This window comes from Lissotriton vulgaris, unplaced genomic scaffold (genome assembly GCF_964263255.1).
Source record: "Lissotriton vulgaris unplaced genomic scaffold, aLisVul1.2 SCAFFOLD_4018, whole genome shotgun sequence".
NCBI lineage: Eukaryota > Metazoa > Chordata > Amphibia > Caudata > Salamandridae > Lissotriton > Lissotriton vulgaris.
The window spans coordinates 158,115-172,488 of NW_028254987.1; positions in this window are offsets into that span (position 1 = coordinate 158,115).

Consider the following 14,374-nt stretch of genomic DNA (forward strand, 5'->3'; position numbering starts at 1 on the left):
GTTTGGAACAGCACACGTAGAATACTGTTCGATGAAATTCATCACTAAGTCATCCGGATCTGTTCCAAATTTAGGTGCATCCTTGATCCACAGCAACATATGTATATGAGGGGCACCTCTTGCTTGGTACTCCTTTCTCCAGAAGAAATCCAACACCTCTCCAAGAGGTGGATTCTTTTTATTTGTGATGAAAGACATCATAGCTTCAAATCTATGATTGAAGTACCTGCATACATTCACAGGATCCAAAGAACACAGTTCTCCAGGTGTCTTGAATTCAATGTTTTCAATATTTCCATTTGCCTCTCGTAGAAATTCAAGTAAGTCTTCCCAGCCATACTCGGCACAGCTCAGAGTGAGGAACCATGTCGGAGTTCCTAAGTTCCTCAGCATACATTTTAAATCACCATGACGACGGTACCAGTACTCATTAGTACCACGCTGACACGCCATGAGATTAATTAAGTGAGAATCCAAAATACTGTCTTGGACATTGACTTTATGCATAAAGTCACTTGCCGAGATGTTTCGCATCTGTATACCACTTTTTAAGATGTGGTTCACTGCATATGACAGTCCAGACAGATCGCTTTCAAACAGGAGATGAAACAAATAGGGAATGCATTGCCGAAACCTAGGATCTTCTGCATACAATCGTAAAGTCCGGTATTCAGACGCAGGAATTTCACGAGGTCGCTCATCATATCTTCCTCCTTGACCTGTGGGAAATAGCTGTGGGAAACACCGAGCTTCCAAACTTTCCTCCCAAACACTAATGGGACTCCCTTTGGCTTGTTTCATTTGAAACAACTCAATAGCATTCCCCATGACTTCCTTGGAATGCAAAGGATGAACACTATAATGTTCATATATTTCTTCACTTTTAGAGGCCTCTACTTTCTCAATTTGGCCTGCACACAAATCGCTATCCTCTTCATCACTTACTTCCTCTTCTGCAACATATACATTCTTATAGTACTTATTATTTTTCTTCAAATACACTGTTGCTTTTTTGACTTTCCTAACATCCACTAAATCTTGCCATATTTTCTTATTCTTTGCCGGAACCCCATTAACTAAGATAACCAGAGGTTCCTCTTCCACTTTTTCTATTCCAATTGTGTTAATGTTTTTATTCAAATCTAGAGGCAAATAAACAACTCTTCCCTTTAATCCTCTCTGTAAATCTGCTGGAGGCAACTTCCCTGTCTTTGGCTCCATTCTTACAATAGCCTGAAAGGGATGGATACTTTGAATCAAAATAGATTCATAAGTATTTAAATCCTTTAATTCAGAAGGAATCTCAACCAATTCCAGATTATTATGAACTGCCCTAGCAGGCATCTAATTTTGGTTTAATTTATTACAACAATAAGTACACACACGTTGATCCGATCCCAAATCAAAATAATTTTCTACCATCAAGTATGTGGCTAAATCCTTCCATTCACTATTATTTTCCCTTTCACTTTTTGCATATAAATCCACTACCTTAGTCTGATTCTTATAATAAGTGCGTCGACAACATACACAAGTGAAATTAGGCCTCTCACTTGATTTCATCTGAAACGTGGCAATTTCCTTCTGAAAATTATCTGTACTGGAAACCTGTACATTATCTTCCACATTACCCTCTACTTCAGGGTCAATTTGAACATTCTCATCTTTACTACCAAAGTAACAAAACTCAATTTCTTCACAAAGATTCTTCACATCTATTTCAGAACCATGCAAAAGAGCAGCACATAACTGTTTAAGCATAATTGCTGGACTCTTAGCATAATACAACATTCTCACTAATTTTCTCACTTTATTATGATGCACTGCTAGCATCCTGAAATGATGAAAAACACTCTGGCATACTCTCCTGGAAAGACAAGCCAGTGAATGACCACGCAAACCTGTCATTTGTCTCACTCTGCAAGGATCTAAATCTTGCAACAACTTCATTTTCTGCTTCAAACTTTTCTTATTAAATGTCCGTATAAAATCACAAAGCAAATTGATGGAAACCTGTCGCACACTGCAAATAGAACTACACTTCCAAATGTACACAGGACCCTTAGGACGTCTTCCTAAAACCTCATCACTTAGCGCCTCTTCTGTCTCTGTTGTCACAAGTTGTTCTTTTTCAACTGGACAACCATCCTTCACTTCATAAGCTCGACCACTGATGTCAACTGCATGCACCAAATCATTATCCTGAAAATAAGTCTCCTCATTAAAAAATGCCTCAGAACTTGAACTATGCATCCATTCTCCAGAAAAAACTTCACAAAAGTTAGTACGATTTACTACTCTCTTCCATCTACTTTTTGTTTTGAAATCAGAAATTACCTTGCTTAGTTTCCTAATTCTATTGATTACCAAAATAAACAACTTTCGCTTGATTTCAAAAGCATGATCAATAATTTTCTCTACATTTTTCTTCTTCCTATAAAATGCCGCTTTCTGTTGGCCTTTCTTTTTAATATTTTTCAATAAATTAACTAATATCCTATTACGGAACATTCGTTGTCGAATGTCCCTAAACTGTTGTTTCCTTCTACTATCATGCACAGAGTTATCTCTTCCTCTACCAGTAACATTTGTGATGGGTCTCTCCTTTCCATTTAAATTACTTTTCTTTTTGTGAACTGAAACATTTTTTTGAGCAAAATTTTTTTTACTACAAATATTTCTTAAGAATGATTTCGTGCTCTTACCCGGACCTTTCTTGGTGTTTTGACAAGTATTTGGGGAAGAGGACTGCTGCAATAAAACATCATCCTGCTGTCTTTGACGTTTTCTAGCCTTTCGTATTCGACTTCTGGAAGGCATTTTCCAAACTATGAAAGAATCTGCAGTTGAATCTGTGAAAAAATATAATATAAAATGTTATTAACCACTATTACCAAACAGTAAATAAATAACAGTCATCTAAAACTTAATGCCGTACTAATTATTTAACATAGCAAATATTTTCCACCAGCACTGCATCACAAAAATGACACTCAATGGTACAAAACAGGCATACAACACTCATAAATCACTCCCTAATATTTTAAATCATTAATTCAGGATGACGATAAGATGTAGCCTATCTAAAGGTTTGTTTAGGCCCAGATCTTTGGACTGGGGTGAATGTGTGTCATTGATCCACATTCAGTCCATCACCTGTTTTGTTTATTTGAGGTGAGGCCAACACATGGTTGCAGATAAGATTTTCACTGAAAAAAACCAAGGTAAAAAAACATGTGAAGGCCTACCAATGAAGTAAATCATTAAATGAAAACCAATACATTTCTGGAAATATGCACTACTAGTGCTTCATAAGATGTTTTGGGTCATATTTATAAGTTATTTGAGTATCTAGTATGCTATTTTACGTTCTTCATGGTGCAAATTTATTGTAAATACGCTCCCACCTGCGGTTGGCAAATTTAGATTTTGATTATGGGAGTTAGATAGGCATGTTAATAATTTCCCAAAAATGGTATATAACCCCAAACAACCTTTGAAGCAAATGCTCTTAGCCATGTTATCCACCTCCCATTGGATAACATGGCTAAGAAGTGCTTGCAAATGTGATAAAAAAAGGCCGCAATGCATGAATATCGCAGAAAAATCAGCGATATTCATGCATTTTCCAACAAATGCTCTTAGCCATGTTATCCACTTCCTATTAAATAACATGGCTAAGAACTGCTCTGGGCACCATGAGGAACGCTTTCCATTTAAAAAGGGAAAAATAACATCAAAGACACTAAAATGCCTTCTAAATATGAACCCAAACAACCTATGAAGCAATGTGGAAAAAACTGCCGCAATGCATGAATATAGCAGAAAAATCAGCGATATTCATGCATTTTCCAGCAAATGCTCTTAGCCATGTTATCCACTTCCAATTAAATAACATGGCTAAAAACTGCTCAGGGCCCCATGAGGAACGCTTTCCATTTAAAAAGGGAAAAATAACATCAAAGACACTAAAATGCCTTCTAAATATGAACCCAAACAACCTATGAAGCAATGTGAAAAAAAACGGCCACAATGCATGAATATAGCAGAAAAATCAGCGATATTCATGCATTTTCCAGCAAATGCTCTTAGCCATGTTATCCACTTCCTATTAAATAACATGGCTAAGAACTGCTCAGGGCCCCATGAGGAACGCTTTCCATTTAAAAAGGGAAAAATAACTTCAAAGACACTAAAATGCCTTCTAAATATGACCCCAAACAACCTATGAAGCTCTAACAGTACATATCCTGAAATTTAATTCATTTCAAAATTCGTTTTTAAACACAACATATAAATCAATTGTATACCTGCATTCATGAAGAAATGACTAAAAATGTCCTTGAGACACATGAAAGTGTTTTCTGGAATGCCCTAGCACCATTTTTGGGACACTATTAACATGGCTAGGTAACTCCCATAATGAAAATCTAAATTTGCCAAGCACAAGTGGGAGCGTATTTACAAGACACTTGCCCCATGAGGAACACTTTACATTTTGAAAGGTAAACATAATATCGCAGAAAAGTCAGCGATATTCATGCATTTTCCAGCAAATGCTCTTAGCCATGTTATCCACTTCCTATTAAATAACATGGCTAAGAACTGCTCTGGGCACCATGAGGAACGCTTTCCATTTAAAAAGGGAAAAATAACATCAAAGACACTAAAATGCCTTCTAAATATGACCCCAAACAACCTATGAAGCTCTAACAGTACATATCCTGAAATTTAATTCATTTCAAAATTCGTTTTTAAACACAGCATATAAATCAATTGTATACCTGCATTCATGAAGAAATGACTAAAAATGACCTTGAGACACATGAAAGTGTTTTCTGCAATTCCCTAGCACCATTTTTGGGACACTATTAATATGGCTAGGTAACTCCCATAATCAAAATCTAAATTTGCCAAGCACAAGTGGGAGCGTATTTACAAGACACTTGCCCCATGAGGAACACTTTACATTTTAAAAGGCGAACATAACATCTTAGACACTCAAATACCTTATAAATATGGCCCAAAACAACCTATGAAGCTCTAGCAGTACATATCCAGAAATGTAATTGATTTCTTAAATCGTTTTTAAAAGCAACATATCTGTTTCAGCTTACATAACAGACCATGAAATGGGCTCCATGTATCACAATATCTTGTGTTACTGCATGCCAGAATGTTACACCAAATATGCAATTATAATTTCTCTAGGAAACTAATTCTATTAGTATATCACTAGAGACAAAACCACATTTTAAAAACACAGCTTTTTTCATCATTTTCTCCTTAAATCATACTATTCTCTATTTAAATTAAATAAATCTTTTCTCACCTTAGCAAATATTTTTTGAGTTTTGAAAACAGTCTCAGAAATACACCAAATTGTCTTCAGCAGAAGAAAAAGGATGCACTCCAAAGGCTGCAGCTATTGAAAGCACAGAAATACAGATATTCATTTCACATATCTCTCATATTAGCCAATCATTCCTCTTCCCTCACTTTTTTCAAATCAAAACCCTTCCCCCCTCTGCCCTGTCTGCCTTGTTTCCATAGCAACCACCTCCTGGAAGACCTCTCATGTTTGCAAATTCACACAACAATGTTTCAATTGAACTCTGAACTCTCAGTGCACCTGCGTATCCAGTGCAATCTTTCATTAAATGTTTCTTCCTTGACCATTCAAATTACATCTTTCAAGGAACACATCCATGCACCCTAACTTTCTGTTTTCAGGAATGGAAATGCACCAATCACTGCTAATGAATCATTAGCATTGTAAATCCACAGTTTTTTTTCTATTGAAACTCCTACTGTTTCAACTGCCCTTTCATTACCACACTTCATCTGACTGCAGCAGAACCTCCTCTCGCCATGTTTTCTGTCTGGATTCTAGGACATAGTTACATCCACTGGGCTCAAAGGTATGCTGAGAGCAGAAATTTACCTAACCTCAATTTACAAGATGTGGAAATTAAGTGGTTGGGCCAAAGAGGATTAAAATGTCACCAATTGATACCATTGGTGAAAACCTTTATGCATTTGCCAAAACCTGACCTGTTAATAGTGCACTGTGGAGGTAATGATTTGGGCACTTTGACAGGGGTAGGTCTGGAAATGCTTTTAAAGGACACCTTGGAGCAATTAATGGCACTTTTTCCTCAAACTGCCTTGGTATATTCCAATATATGCCAAAGACAGAAATGGAGGTGGTCCAACCAATTTTGTCCACAAATTGAGAAAGCGAGGAAGCATGTAAACAAATCTGTTTCAGCTTACATGAGAGACCATGGAATGGGCTCTCTGTACAACAATAACTTGCGTTACTACATGCAAGATATCTACAGAGGAGATGGAGTTCACTTCTCAGATGAGGGCAACAGAATTTTCATTCTGAATTTAAGACTGTGCATTGGTACCTACTTATAAGTACCTAAATGTACCATAAACCCAAAAGCTCTTCTCAGAGCTACCCTACATCTGATCACTCACAATTATTATTTTTCTCTAACTTTTTTCACTAATTTTCCACAAAATTCGCTCCCCGGAGCGCTACCCGGTTCGCTAACAGAAAGCTAACCTCGCGGAATTTTTTTTAAAAAAGTTTTTTTTTCCGCACATATAAGCCTCCTCAGCCACGCTCAGAAAACCTAGGGGGTCAAGATAAGTCTACCATGACCCCTTCTACCCATTCTAAACATTATTTGCCCTCCATCTTGTATCTTAATGCGACCGAAACACAAAATGGTGGACTCCCGTGACGCTTAAGGTTCGCTAACCGGGCCGCTTCCCGGAAAGCGGTCCTAAAAAAAGGCGGGAAAGTAATTTACAGAAAAACGACTAGAGACACTCTTACCAAATATAGATTAGCTCATACTACATAACAATCCCTTCCATTCTCACAAATTTCATTGACATTTCATTTAGCCATTTAGCCTGTAGACCTCTCCAAGTACCGTGAGGTAAATTACTTCACAAAACACATCTGAAGTGTTGGAATTGACAACCAATGAAAATGTTACTTTCATTTTCTACTTTTATTACCTGACATTTGATTGGTTATATACCTGTATATATATAAAGGGAGAGAAGGAAACACAGCCATTTTGACTACTACTTCTTGTTGTACCTCCTATTTCAATAGCTTCAAAAAACTTCAACTTCTTTGTGAAGGTAAGTTATAATTTAATATATTGTGCACTATGACTTAATATAGTAGACTTTTTCTGCTAGATATACACTATCCCTCTGTAGTAGTAATGTATTTAGATAGACTTCTCTGTTATAGTTATCAATGGAGTAAGGCTTGTCTTGGTTAAATCACATACACTTTTTTATAGTCCTATTTCCACTCTCATACTATACACTGCCAAAAGATAAATTCACTGATAAAAACTGCCTATCTAAAATTAATCCCAACAGTGCCCTATCTCTACTAATATATATTTTTTTAATCCAAATTTCAGGCAAAATGGAAGGCGAGCAGCAAGTTTCTTTTGAGATGGACCTGCAAGAGAGCAGCCAGGAATTAATTGAACCAATTGACATGGAATTTATGGATGAAAGCTTGGATAATGAACTGCTGCAATGTGTCCAAGCAGTAGATGTCCTCCTTGCAAATGAGGACATTTTGCAATCTCACAGATTGCAAACAATATTTCAAGAAAATAATGACATTTCAGACACTGAAATGTTAGAAAGTTTAATAAATTATGAAAAAGAATCAAAATAAAAAAAACACTTTAAAAAAAAGAAAACAAAAAAAAACAAGAAAAACAACAAACAATTAACATACAGTATTAGAAAAGTCTTTCATTCTTTTATCCATAAAGTTCGCTGCCCAGAAAGCTATCCGGTTCGCGAACTTGGCGCTTACCACGCAAAAAAAAATGTTTTTTTTTGGACCCTCCTAGGCCCTTTTAAAACCTCCACATAAAACCTAGGGGGTCAACGAGGATCTACTATGCCCCCTTATGGTAATTTCCCCCTTTGTTTTGGCCTCCTCTTGTCTCTCGATCCTACCGAGAGACAAGATGGCGGCCGCTCCGGACTGTTTAGAATGTTGACAGACACCGGAGGGCCAATCAGCTTCTCATCGCAAAGTTCCGTTACGCGAAAGGTTCGCTAACCGGATAGCTGCCCGGAGCGCTGTTACAGATATATATCTTGATTTAAACGTTAATTTCTCAAAATCCACTGGACTCACTTTTAGCCCGAACGGCTGAATGGATTTTCACGAAACTTGGCAAAAATGTAGGGACTGTTAGCCCGATGTGCCTTTGCTAGGTCTCAATATATGTGCTTCAGTGGATTTTGAGAAATTAACGTTTAAATCAAGATATATATCTGTAACAGCGCTCCGGGCAGCGATCCGGTTAGCGAACCTTTCGCGTATCGGAACTTTGCGATGCGAAGCTGATTGGCCCTCCGGTGTCTGTCAACATTCTAAACAGTCCGGAGCGGCCGCCATCTTGTCTCTCGGTAGGATCGAGAGACAAGAGGAGGCCAAAACAAAGGGGGAAATTACCATAAGGGGGCATAGTAGATCCTCGTTGACCCCCTAGGTTTTATGTGGAGGTTTTAAAAGGGCCTAGGAGGGTCCAAAAAAAAAAAAAAAAATTTTTTTTTTGCGTGGTAAGCGCCAAGTTCGCGAACCGGAAAGTGTTCTGGGCAGCGAACTTTATGGATAAAAGAATGAAAGACTTTTCTAATACTGTATGTTAATTATTTGTTGGTTTTGTTGATTATTTTTTAATTTTTTTATTTTTTAAGCAATTTTTTATTGTTGTGATTGTGTTTCAAAATTTAATAACATTTCTAACATTTAACTAGTTTATGAATTACATATAAAAATGATTAAAGACTCAAACAATTTTTTAATATTACATACAATTTTATTTTTCGGATTGTTTTTCGAAATTTAATACAACGTCTAGCATTTCACTGTCTGATATGTGTTCTTGTTCAGTGAACATAAGTTCAAACATTTGACCGTCATCATAATGAAGTAAATGATCCACTGATTCTACACATTGAACTAATTCATGGTCCCGTGATTCATCCATGAAATCTGAGTCATCATTGTCCGCAATAACTTTTTCTGTGTTGGTCTCCAGAACAATTTCGAAGGAAACATTCTGCTCACCTTCCATTTTATTTCTGTAATTTGCATAAAAAATAAATATATCAGTGGAGATAGGGCACTGTTGGGTTTAAGTTCAGACAGGCACTTGTGAGTTTATAACAGAGAAGTAATCTATGGGCACTGTATGGTTTCAGGCGTGAAGTAGTACTATTAAAAAGTGCCTGTGAAGAAGCCTAAGTAAATTCATAATTATACCACAGAAACCTAAATCAGTCCATAATTATAATAAAGAAGCCTTTCTCAATGTCTAACTCTTACAGAGGGATAGTATATAACTATCTGAAAAAGTTTACCATATTTACTTATAGTGCACAATATACTTCAGTTTTAAAAATAACAACTTACCTTTAGAAACAAGTTGATGTTATTAGTGATATTCTAAATGATATATACAACAACAAGTAGTAGTCAAAATGGCTGTGTTTCCTTCTCTCCCTTTATATATATACAGGTATATAACCAATCAAATGTCAGGTAATAAAAGTAGAAAATGAAAGTAACATTTTCATTGGTTGTCAATTCCAACAATTCAGATGTGTTTTGTGAAGTAATTTACCTCACGGTATTTGGAGAGGTCTACAGGCTAAATGGCTAAATGGAATTTCAATGAAATTTGTGAGAATGGAAGGGATTGTTATGTAGTATGAGCTAATCTATATTTGGTAAGAGTGTCTCTAGTCGTTTTTCTGTAAATTACTTTCCCGCCTTTTTTTAGGACCGCTTTCCGGGAAGCGGCCCGGTTAGCGAACCTTAAGCGTCACGGGAGTCCACCATTTTGTGTTTCGGTCGCATTAAGATACAAGATGGAGGGCAAATAATGTTTAGAATGGGTAGAAGGGGTCATGGTAGACTTATCTTGACCCCCTAGGTTTTCTGAGCGTGGCTGAGGAGGCTTATATGTGCGGAAAAAAAAACTTTTTTTAAAAAAATTCCGCGAGGTTAGCTTTCTGTTAGCGAACCGGGTAGCGCTCCGGGGAGCGAATTTTGTGGAAAATTAGTGAAAAAAGTTAGAGAAAAATAATAATTGTGAGTGATCAGATGTAGGGTAGCTCTGAGAAGAGCTTTTGGGTTTATGGTACATTTAGGTACTTATAAGTAGGTACCAATGCACAGTCTTAAATTCAGAATGAAAATTCTGTTGCCCTCATCTGAGAAGTGAACTCCATCTCCTCTGTAGATATCTTGCATGTAGTAACGCAAGTTATTGTTGTACAGAGAGCCCATTCCATGGTCTCTCATGTAAGCTGAAACAGATTTGTTTACATGCTTCCTCGCTTTCTCAATTTGTGGACAAAATTGGTTGGACCACCTCCATTTCTGTCTTTGGCATATATTGGAATATACCAAGGCAGTTTGAGGAAAAAGTGCCATTAATTGCTCAAAGGTGTCCTTTAAAAGCATTTCCAGACCTACCCCTGTCAAAGTGCCCAAATCATTACCTCCACAGTGCACTATTAACAGGTCAGGTTTTGGCAAATGCATAAAGGTTTTCACCAATGGTATCAATTGGTGACATTTTAATCCTCTTTGGCCCAACCACTTAATTTCCACATCTTGTAAATTGAGGTTAGGTAAATTTCTGCTCTCAGCATACCTTTGAGCCCAGTGGATGTAACTATGTCCAACAATCCAGACCTTAAACATGGTGGGAGAAGGTTGTTCTGCAGTCAGATGAAGTGTGGTAATGAAAGGGCAGTTGAAACAGTAGGAGTTTCTAAAGAAAAAAAACTGTGGATTTACAATGCTAATGATTCATTAGCAGTGATTGGTGCATTTCCATTTCTGAAAACAGAAAGTTAGGGTGCATGGATGTGTTCTTTGAAAGATGTAATTTGAATGGTCAAGGAAGAAACATTTAATGAAAGATTGCACTGGATACGCAGGTGCACTGAGAGTTCAGAGTTCAATTGAAACATTGTTGTGTGAATTTGCAAACATGAGAGGTCTTCCAGGAGGTGGTTGCTATGGAAACAAGGCAGACAGGGCAGAGGGGGGAAGGGTTTTGATTTGAAAAAAGTGAGGGAAGAGGTATGATTGGCTAATATGAGAGATATGTGAAAAGAATATCTGTATTTCTGTGCTTTCAATAGCTGCAGCCTTTGGAGTGCATCCTTTTTCTTCTGCTGAAGACAATTTGGTGTATTTCTTAGACTGTTTTCAAAACTCAAAAAATATTTGCTAAGGTGAGAAAAGATTTATTTAATTTAGATAGAGAATAGTATGATTTAAGGAGAAAATGATGAAGAAAGCTGTGTTTTTAAAATGTGGTTTTGTCTCTAGTGATATACTAATAGAATTAGTTTCATAGAGAAATTGTAATTGCATATTTGGTGTAACATTCTGGCATGCAGTAACACAAGTTATTGTGGTACATGGAGCCCATTTTATGGTCTGTTATGTAAGCTGAAACAGAGATGTTGCTTTTAAAAACGATTTAAGAAATCAATTTCATTTCTAAATATGTACTGCTAGAGCTTCATAGGTTGTTTTGAGCCATATTTATAAGGTATTTGAGTGTCTAAGATGTTATGTTTTCCTTTTAAAATGTAAAGTGTTCCTCATGGGGCAAGTGTCTTGTAAATACGCTCCCACTTGTGCTTGGCAAATTTAGATTTTGATTATGGGAGTTACCTAGCCATGTTAATAGTGTCCCAAAAATGGTGCTAGGGAATTGCAGAAAACACTTTCATGTGTATCAAGGACATTTTTAGTCATTTCTTCATGAATGCAGGTATACAATTGATTTATATGCTGTGTTTAAAAACGAATTTTGAAATCAATTACATTTCAGGATATGTACTGTTAGAGCTTCATAGGTTGTTTGGGGTCATATTTAGAAGGCATTTTAGTGTCTTTGATGTTATTTTTCCCTTTTTAAATGGAAAGCGTTCCTCATGGGGCCCTGAGCAGTTCTTAGCCATGTTATTTAATAGGAAGTGGATAACATGGCTAAGAGCATTTGCTGGAAAGTGCATGAATATTGCTGACTTTTCTGCGATGTTATTTTTCCCTTTTTAAATGGAAAGTGTTCCTCTTGGGGCAAGTGTCTTGTAAATACGCTCCCACTTGCGCTTGGCAAATTTAGATTTTGATTATGGGAGTTACGTAGCCATGTTAATAGTGTCCCAAAAATGGTGCTAGGGCATTCCAGAAAACACTTTCATGTGTCTCAAGGACATTTTTAGTCATTTCTCCATGAATGCAGGTATACAATTGATTTATATGCTGTGTTTAAAAACGAATTTTGAAATCAATTACATTTCAGGATATGTACTGTTAGAGCTTCATAGGTTGTTTGGGGTCATATTTAGAAGGCATTTTAGTGTCTTTGATGTTATTTTTCCCTTTTTAAATGGAAAGCGTTCCTCATGGGGCCCTGAGCAGTTCTTAGCCATGTTATTTAATAGGAAGTGGATAACATGGCTAAGAGCATTTGCTGGAAAGTGCATGAATATCGCTGACTTTTCTGCGATATTCATGCATTGCGGCCGTTTTTTTTCACATTTGCGAGCAGTTCTTAGCCATGTTATCCAATGGGAGGTGGATAACATGGCTAAGAGCATTTGCTGGATAATGCATGAATATCGTTGACTTTTCAGCGATATTCATGCATTGCGGCTGTTTTTAATCGCATTTGTGATAAACAATTACATTTCTTGATATGTACTTTTAGAGCTTCATAGGTTGTTTGGGGCTATATTTAGAAGGCATTTTAGTGTCTTTGATGTTATGTTTACCTTTCTAAATGGAAAGCGTTCCTCTTGGGGCAAGTGTCTTGTAAATACGCTCCCACTTGCGCTTGGCAAATTTAAATTTTGATTATGGGAGTTACCTAGCCATGTTAATAGTGTCTCAAAAATGGTGCTAGGGCATTCCAGAAAACACAATCATGTGTCTCAAGGACATTTTTAGTCATTTCTTCATGAATGCAGGTATACAATTGATTTATATGCTGTGTTTAAAAATGAATTTTGAAATCAATTAAATTTCAGGATATGTACTGTTAGAGCTTCATAGGTTGTTTGGGGTCATATTTAGAAGGCATTTTAGTGTTTTTGATGTTATTTTTCCCTTTTTAAATGGAAAGCGTTCCTCATGAGGCCCAGAGCAGTTCTTAGCCATGTTATTTAATAGGAAGTGGATAACATGGCTAAGAGCATTTGCTGGAAAATGTATGAATATCGCTGATTTTTCTGCGATATTCATGCATTGCGGCCGTTTTTTTTCACATTTGCAAGCACTTCTTAGCCATGTTATCCAATGGGAGGTGGATAACATGGCTAAGAGCATTTGCTTCAAAGGTTGTTTGGGGTTATACACCATTTTTGGGAAATTAGTAACATGCCTATCTAACTCCCATAATCAAAATCTAAATTTGCCAACCGCAGGTGGGAGCATATTTACAATAAATTTGCACCAGGAAGAACGTAAAATAGCATACTAGATACTCAAATGCCTTATAAATATGACCCAAAACATCTTATGAAGCACTAGTAGTGCATATTTCCAGAAATGTATTGGTTTTCATTTAATGATTTACTTCATTGGTAGGCCTTCACATGTTTTTTTATTTTGATATTTTTCAGTGAAAATCTTATCTGCAACCATGTGTTGGCCTCACCTCAAATAAACAAAACAGGTGATGGACTGAATGTGGATCAATGACACACATTTACCCCAGTCTAAAGATCAGGGCCTAAACAAATCTTTAGATAGGCTACATCTTATCGTCATCCTGAATTAATGATTTAAAATATTAGGGAGTGATTTATGAGTGTTGTATGCCTTTTTTGTACCATTGAGTGTCATTTTTGTGATGCAGTGCTGGTGGAAAACATTTGCTATGTTAAATAATTAGTACGGCATTAAGTTTTAGATGACTGTTATTTATTTACTGTTTGGTAATAGTGGTTAATAACATTTTATATTATATTTTTCCACAGATTCAACTGCAGATTCTTTCATAGTTTGGAAAATGCCTTCCAAAAGTCGAATACGAAAGGCTAGAAAACGTCAAAGACAGCAGGATGATGTTTTATTGCAGCAGTCCTCTTCCCCAAATACTTGTCAAAACACCAAGAAAGGTCCGGGTAAGAGCACGAAATCATTCTTAAGAAATATTTGTAGTAAAAAAAGTTTTGCTCAAAAAAATGTTTCAGTTCACAAAAAGAAAAGTAATTTAAATGGAAAGGAGAGACCCATCACAAATGTTACTGGTAGAGGAAGAGATAA